The 8735-nt window shown below is 40.8% G+C and overlaps 1 pseudogene; it reads right to left on the reverse strand.

The window, feature by feature from the left end:
* Positions 1–1826: 1826 nt before the first annotated feature.
* On the reverse strand, positions 1827–2239 carry Rps20-ps6 (ribosomal protein S20, pseudogene 6; annotated as a pseudogene).
* Positions 2240–8735: the final 6496 nt, after the last annotated feature.

Genomic DNA, 8735 nt, shown 5'->3' on the forward strand with positions numbered 1-8735 from the left:
AGTTTCTGTTCTGCTCAGTAGAGAAACTCTGTCCTGGTCTCCTGTTATCCCACCCTCACCTAGGGCAAGTGTCAGCAGACTACTATTTAAGCAGCAGACTTTCTGATACACACACACACACACACACACACACACACACACACACACACACACACACACACATATATATATATATATATATATATATATATATATATATATATATATATATATATATATATATATACCACTGAAGCTTCAGTATATCCTGTGGTGGCAGAGTTAAGTCATCCTGACAGAGACTGCAGAGCCAGCAGAACAAGTATCTGGTCTTTTGCAGGAAATGTTTCCACACTCTCATATAATGAAGTTCCATCTAGAAGGCTTATTCTAGCTCAGCAAGACACCCACACCCTGTCTGGAATCAGAGGAAAAATGCAAAAGGACAAGCAGGGGGACCCTGTAGAACAACTTACACACCTCAGATCCTCCTCACCTTTTACTGACATGAAGGTAAGGAAAGAGAAATGAGCTGACCTCAGACATAAAGATGAGTCCATTTCTAAAGGCAGAGAGGCTTCAGTGGATCCTGAGGAAAATGAGCAATTGTTGCCATAATTAACTGTTGTGGCATAATTATAATAAAGTAGGTTTCTTTTACCCTGCATTAGTGCCTGAACCTCAGTGCCCCAAGACATCTATTTGATATTTTCATCTCAGTCAGCAAAGCATCTCACCCACTTAGCTCCAACCTATATCACACTGCCAATGGCTACTCTCTGAGCCTGGCAACCATCTCTCTACCCATCTAGATCCCAAGTCAGGTTGCCACCATGCCAGACATACACATCCCAATTCCATGGCAGGCTCAGTGTGTCCCGCCACCACATACTTTCTTGAACTCAATGAAATTGCCACATGAAAGAACACACAATTGGATCCTCTGGTCCAATTGATAATATATAATTGCCCACCTAGACATACAAAGCCCTGTATACATTCATCTCTTAAGAATATTCATAACAACCTGTAAATGTGCAGAGAGGAATCTCAATATCCTCCCCCCTGTTCTCTTCTCCTCTCTAAAACTTTTCTTCCGCCCATCCTTCCTTCTCATCCAATGACAGGCCCTGTTCTATCTTGTACCTGCCTTCACCTGCATAATGACATCATCCTACAATTAACCACAGTGAAAGCAGAATGGTGTTGGTGGAAAGGGTAAGCCTCTCTAAAAGCCACAGACATCACTGAGCTTAGAGAAGGCAACTGGTGAGAATTTTGATATCAGGAAGCATTTCACAAAGTAGCACCTTGCTTTTCTTAGCGTATTCCTTTCTGACTCCTAGGTATCTGAAAGAACGTTAGTCTAAAGAGCCAGTCTTGAGACTGCATTTGTAGTAAGTGACTGACAGACGGATGTGCATCACTTCTGTGCAGCTTCCTCTTTTCATGTTTTGTAATATCTTCAACAATCTCAAAGACAAAAACAACAGGTTCAATTGTTCCCGCACATTGTGTCCTTCCTCTAAGCCACTTTCTCGTCCCATGTTGTACACATATAAACACAGAAACAAAATACACCCTCAACTGTTCCCCTCTACTTAGTTTTCTAAGTTTCTTATCTCAACAAGCCTACATATTAGGTGTGTCATGGACTGCAAAGACAGGTTCATCTCAGGACAAGAGGAAGCAAGATCCACACCTAGGCCACTGTCTTATTTTGTGTACAAAGATTTAAAGGATGCCTCTGTGTTGGTTACATTCGTGTTACTGTAACAAATGCCTGAGACAATTAACATATACAGAAAAATGGTTTTAGAGCATTGTAGAGCTGCTGTATCTTTTTTTTTTTTAACAATTAAGTCAATTTATTTAAACAGTTGACTTAGGCATCTGCAATGGTGACTTCAACCTCCACTCCAGGCTCAATACTGATGGAAGTAATCTGCTTAACAATCTCTGAAGGACTGTGTAAGTCAATGAGTCGCTTGTGGATTCTCATCTGGAAACGATCTCACGTCTTGGAACCTTCACCGCAAGGGGTTTTTCTGGTAGTGATTCTCAGCGTCTTGGTAGGCATGCGCACTGGTCCTTTCACTTTCAGATTCTTCTCCTTTGCGCCTCTGATCAAGTCCGCACAAACCTTTTCCAGCGACTTCACGTTGCGGCTGGTGAGCGTGATTCGAACCCGGTGAATCGCCACTTGGGGTTCCACGGGAGTCTTCCCGGTATCTTTAAATGCCATGGCTGAGGCGTGGCTTCCTGACCGACTTGTTCCTCAGCAGGAGTGAACAGCGGTGAGTCAGGACAGAACAGACTGGACAAGGCTCCACAGCACGCACCACAGGTCTCGGAAAGAGAGCTGCTGTATCTTACAACAGGGGGCAAAGGATAGGACAACTTTGCCCATGAGATGGCCAACAATGAAAAACAAAAAAAGAGCAAGAGAAGGGTCCTTCACTCCACTTCAGGGCCAAATATCACTTCTAGGTCACTAGGTCCTAAAACTTTCCATTAGCATGCACACCTTAAAATTTCTGCCGCTTTCTAAAAGTATCAACTTGGAGATAACGGTAAGCACATGAGCCTTTGGGAGCTGTGCACATCCAGCCCACAGCAATAACTGTGCTTGCACATCTGCATTTATCTACCGCACCTTACCATCCATGCTAGGGGGTGGCAAAAAGACATTGTATGGCCTAGAAAATATAAATTCTTCCCTACTGAAGAAAAATCTTGCCAATGCTTAAACACCAGCATTGTAAGGAGTCTTTACTATGGTTTGAACTTGTGTTATTACTACAATAGCAAACACCTTGAGTAGAAACATTTATCTCTCACCCCAAAACATAGATAACCTGAGAATGAATTTGCTTTTACACGCCTTCTTAGAGCTTTGAAAGAAATAAAGAGAACATCCAGATAGTTTTAAAAAAAAAAAACTTTACAAGTAAGGTTAGTAAGAACGATTTCTCCAATAATGGTGCTGTTCTATCTGGATACCTATAAAGAGAAAAGATGTTTAACCTATAATTTGGCCACGAGGCTACATGACTACCTCAGGGGTGCAGAGGTGGGTGTCTGAAGGCCTATGTGAGTTTGGACATTCAGGCCCAGAGCAAGGAGTAAAACCGTCCTACTTCTGCTGGTCTCTGGACAAGATTTTTGGGGTTTGGACACATCTGACTGGCTCCCAGAGTTACATGGCTTCCAACTCCACCTATCTAGTTAAAATTAGAGAAATCTAGACCACTCCCTCTATTACCCATATGCGGTGGTTTGTATATACTTGGCCCAGGGAGTGGCAGGATTAGAAGGTGTAGCCTTGTTGGAATAGGTGTGTTGCCATGGGCATGGTCTTAAAACCCTCACCCTAGCTGTCTGGAAGTCAGTATTCTGGCAGCAGCCTTCAGATGAAGACATAGAACTCTCAGCTACTCCTGCACCATGTCTGCCTGGATGCTGCCATGCTCCTGCTTGATGATATTGGACTGACCTCTGAACCTGTTGTAAGCCAGCCCTAACTAAACATTGTCCTTATAGGAGTTGCCTTGGTCATTGTGTCTGTTCACATCTGAAAAATTTGAGCTTCTACTTTTAAAAGAATGAGGTTTGATCTTTACCTAAAACCATATATAAAAATTAGCTTTAAAATGGACTAAAACCTTGAATATATGACTTACAACCACAAAGCTCTTAGGAGACAATGTAGGACAAAAGTCTAGAAATGCAAGTTCTTGGATTTGACACAAAGAGGAAGACAAAAGGCTGGATGAATTATCTTTTACAAACATTTAAGCGCTTTTTTTTAACAACAAAACATTTTTTCCAGCAGAGTAATAAAGCAACCTACAATAAAGCAAAATGTTGAAATCCAGAGTGCATAAAGACCTCCTTCCTTGACACGTTCAAAGTAAAATTATTGTTTTTAAAGTGCATTTTGGGTATAGACCATGTTTCAAAGTTCACAGTATATAAGCTAAACCATCAAAAAACATTTTTTCCAATAATACTCTTACAAGAAAGAAACAGAAAGTGAAGGAAACCAATTTGGTAGACAGAGGTCTTCGACATTTACCACCCCCCCAAATACACAAATAACCAACAAATACACGAAAAAGAACATGACATCTTCAATCTGTAGCATCTTGCAAAACCAACTATATAATCAGGTACCAGTTGTCAGCATAGAGATACATGACCACAGGCTGAGGTCTGAAGTTCCAGACCAGCCTAGGCTACATAGTGGATGATGGGACAGGATCTCAATAGAATGCCAAACGAACAAACAGCAACAAAACCTACAACCTCACAACCTCACAACCCCACAACCTCACCACCCCACAACCTCACATATCGATAACTACTATTATTAAGGAAAACAGAAACTGGTAGGATGTAAAGTGATTGGAGGACATGTGTAGCATTCCTGAGAACTTAATATAGTAAAACTGTGTGGGAAACAAAACAATTATTCCAAAAAGTAAAAAAAGAACAATAGAAGCACCGAATTTTAAGTAGTTCCTTTTATGAATGTAAACTCAGAAAGATTCAAAGCAGAATCTCACAGAGAAGTCTGGTTAGCCTGTTCAAACAGTTTCATTCACAGTAGCTGAAAATTGCAAGGTTCTTAGACATCCATCAATGGATAAACAGAATGTGATCTAAATATATGGTGGACTACTGTTCTACCTTAGAAAGAAATGAAGTGTTGGTGCATCGCTGATGTGGATGACCCTTGAGGACACTGTGCTAAGTGAAATGTGCCAGTAACAGAGAAGGCCAAACTCAGCATGATCCCGCTTACAGGAGGCATCTGTTAGTGGGCATAAATTACTGCTTGCTGAAAAGTAGGTCACTTAAATTCAGAAACAAGAGTTGGGGCAAGGAACACAACTCTATTTGGAAACTTTGGCTGAAAAATAACAGGGAAAACTCCTGTTTAGGGAGTATCTTTGTGGGAGACGGATTTAGTCATGTTTTACATACAAAATAAATAATCACAGCCAGGCGGGTCTTACCGACAGGTGGACAAGACCGAGTGTTTCACATCCAATCCCAACAATCCAGTCACCAGATACTTCTAGTATGAAATTCTTAAGGACAAAGATCCATGTTTCCTCAAGCAATTCTCTTCACTAAGCATTGTGTCAAAGTGCTCACAACAAACACCCTAGAGTGGTAGCTGCCACAGGTCCCCTATCTGAACACCAAGCTCACAGAGAGGAAAGAAATTACAGATCTGGATGCTGTGGAACACAAGATTCCAGTGAAGCTAAAAGGGAGTCAGTCTCTCTGTTTGGCCTCTTATCTGGAGCTAAATCAATCTGAGAAATCAAACACTTATAAGCATACTCAGAGTGAGTAGTGGTCAGATGGAGATGCAAGGTTGCAGGAGAAGCCTTTCGGGATGTTTGTAATGTTTTCTGTGCATTTAGTACTTCCGACACAGGTGCCCTCATTTGGTGAAATAGTCACAAGCAATGCAGTTCATGTATTTCTCCTTATTCTATCTGAAACTTCAGTAAAGGCATTCTATTGTGGTTTAGACACTGCTTTCATGAGTATGTTCACTTCCTAAAGATTAATTGATATTCACGTTTATAATTCATTAACTTAAGGAATACATTACAAACTCCAAAGCAAGCTTGCATAACATGTAAGTAGAAAAATGTAAACATATATACATTTTTTACCTATAAATTAGCCATGGCCACTGTGATACAGATTTGAAATAGAATAGAAAGAGTGCGATTGGCTAAGATCAAAAACTCAGGTGACAGCAGATGCTGGCGAGGATGTGGAGAAAGAGGAACACTCCTCCATTGTTGGTGGGGTTGCAGACTGGTAAAACCATTCTGGAAATCAGTCTGGAGGTTCCTCAGAAAATTGGACATTGAACTGCCTGAGGATCCAGCTATACCTCTCTTGGGCATATACCCAAAAGATGCCTCAACATATAAAAGAGACACGTGCTCCACTATGTTCATCGCAGCCTTATTTATAATAGCCAGAAAATGGAAAGAACCCAGATGCCCTTCAACAGAGGAATGGATACAGAAAATGTGGTACATCTACACAATGGAATATTACTCAGCTATCAAAAACAACGAGTTTATGAAATTCGTAGGCAAATGGTTGGAACTGGAAAATATCATCCTGAGTGAGCTAACCCAATCACAGAAAGACATACATGGTATGCACTCATTGATAAGTGGCTATTAGCCCAAATGCTTGAATTACCCTAGATCCCTAGAACAAACGAAACTCAAGACGGATGATCAAAATGTGAATGCTTCACTCCTTCTTTAAATGAGGAAAAAGAATACCCTTGGCAGGGAAGGGAGAGGCAAAGATTAAAACAGAGACTGAAGGAACACCCATTCAGAGCCTGCCCCACATGTGGCCCATACATATACAGCCACCCAATTAGACAAGATGGATGAAGCAAAGAAGTGCAGACCGACAGGAGCCGGATGTAGATCGCTCCTGAGAGACACAGCCAGAATACAGCAAATACAGAGGCGAATGCCAGCAGCAAACCACTGAACTGAGAATAGGTCCCCTATTGAAGGAATCAGAGAAAGAACTGGAAGAGCTTGAAGGGGCTCGAGACCCCAAAAGTACAACAATGCCAAGCAACCAGAGCTTCCAGGGACTAAGCCACTACCTAAAGACTATACATGGACTGACCCTGGACTCTGACCCCATAGGTAGCAATGAATATCCTAGTAAGAGCACCAGTGGAAGGGGAAGCCCTGGGTCCTGCTAAGACTGAACCCCCAGTGAACTAGTCTATGGGGGGAGGGCGGCAATGGGGGGAGGGTTGGGAGGGGAACACCCATAAGGAAGGGGAGGGGGGAGGGGGATGTTTGCCCGGAAACCGGGAAAGGTAATAACACTCGAAATGTATATAAGAAATACTCAAGTTAATAAAAAAAAAATGAAAAAAAAAAAAAAAAGAAAGAGGGCACAAAACCCTTCTTCATGTTAGAGCAAGAGCTTCTAAGACACTCTCCCTGGGAGCATGACAAACGTTTATCTTTGATATGCTCCTCGGCAGCTGACTGTTTACCAAGTGCACAGTGCTTGAGAATACCAGAAGTAATATAAAAATGGGGCACAATAATTATTAATAGTTTAATAATTTTAATATTTTTTTTAAATCTACCTTTCTTTACTTATTAATTTTAAAAGTCTCTCTAAACCCCTTTGGAACTTTTGTTCCAGTTCCTTGGTTGCTTGAATTTTGCTTTGACTCTGAATTTACAAAGATATTGTAAGTAAACCTGGAGATTCTCTGGAGAAATGCAGATACAAGCAACGTAACTGATTCAGTTTCATGTTGACCGCTAAGGGATTCTCAGCAAAGTTTCCGAAAGTCCTGATATAGATTTCCAAAACTCATGCACTGCATCCCTGGAACCCAGAGGAACTCAACCTCGTTAATTTAGATTCCTTTCAGCAGCACTGGATTATTATTTTTAATGATTATTTTTAATAATTATTTTAATGTTTGTTTATTAACTTTTGTCTTAGTCAGGGTTTCTATGATGCACAAACATCATGACCAAGAAGCAAGTTGGGGAGGAAAGGGTTTATTCAGCTTACACTTCTACATTGCTGTTCATCACCAAAGGAAGTCAGGACTGGAACTCAAGCAGGTCAGGAAGCAGGAGCTGATGCAGAGGCCATGGAGGGATGTTACTTACTGGCTTGCTTCCCCTGGCTTGCTCAGCTTGCTCTCTTATAGAACCCAAGACCACCAGCCCAGGGATGGCACCATCCACAATGGGCTGGGTCCTCCTGCCTTGATCATTAGTTGAGAAAATTCCTTACAGCTGGGTCTCATGGAGGCATTTCCTCAACTGAGAATCCTTTCTCTGTGGTAACTTCAGCTTGTGTCTAGTTGACACATCAAACCAGCCAGTAACACTTTGAAGTCTAGAAATTAAAAAGAATTATTCTTTCCTGTGGATTGAAGTGATTAAATCACTAAGCTTTTTATTAATTCATTGTCTACTGTATAGGTTTACTGTTGGTCAGATAGCCACAAAGCTTTTAAAAGTGTATCAAAGTAAGCAGAAAAGGCCCATTTTATTTGTACATTTTATAATGGTAGATAAAAAGAACCAGTCATTATAACAGACTTCTAACCTTTTGGGCACTAATTGTTTCTGTATGATTAGAATCTCACAAGTTACTGTGGCACAAACCAAGGATTTCACTTGAGATTGCTTTGATAAAATGGAAAACAAGAACAGTCTTAACTGTTGCTTTGAATATGTATTTAGTAAGACTTGATTTTCTACATTTCTAGTATATTTACACAAATATTTCAACCCAGAACTGGATGTTATATGATTTTTGAAATGGCCATTCTCCTAACTAAAGAATTTTAGTGCAAAAATTGTTTCCTTGGTGGTGCCTCATTGCTTTCATCAGGTTTAATTTGAATTTTCTATTATGTTTCCTGTCACCATGTAATCTGGTTTTGCTGTGAAACTGATTCTTTATTGGCTCGTATATGTTTGGTGTAAGAAAACTCATAGACAATTAAAGATCAACCACAAAATTTACACAAGTATTTAGTGACATTTAAATAAAACAGGGATCATGGGAATTGAATGGCCGATACAAAATTCATTTCTCTCATTTACTGGTTCCTTAAGCATTGTTGATATTTCTGTGCCACTTCCCTGTCCTCCTCTTCCTCCCCTCCTCCTCCTCCCCTCCTCCTCCTCCCCTCCTCCTCC

This window comes from Rattus norvegicus, chromosome 6 (assembly GCF_036323735.1).
Source record: "Rattus norvegicus strain BN/NHsdMcwi chromosome 6, GRCr8, whole genome shotgun sequence".
Classification (NCBI taxonomy): Eukaryota; Metazoa; Chordata; class Mammalia; order Rodentia; family Muridae; genus Rattus; species Rattus norvegicus.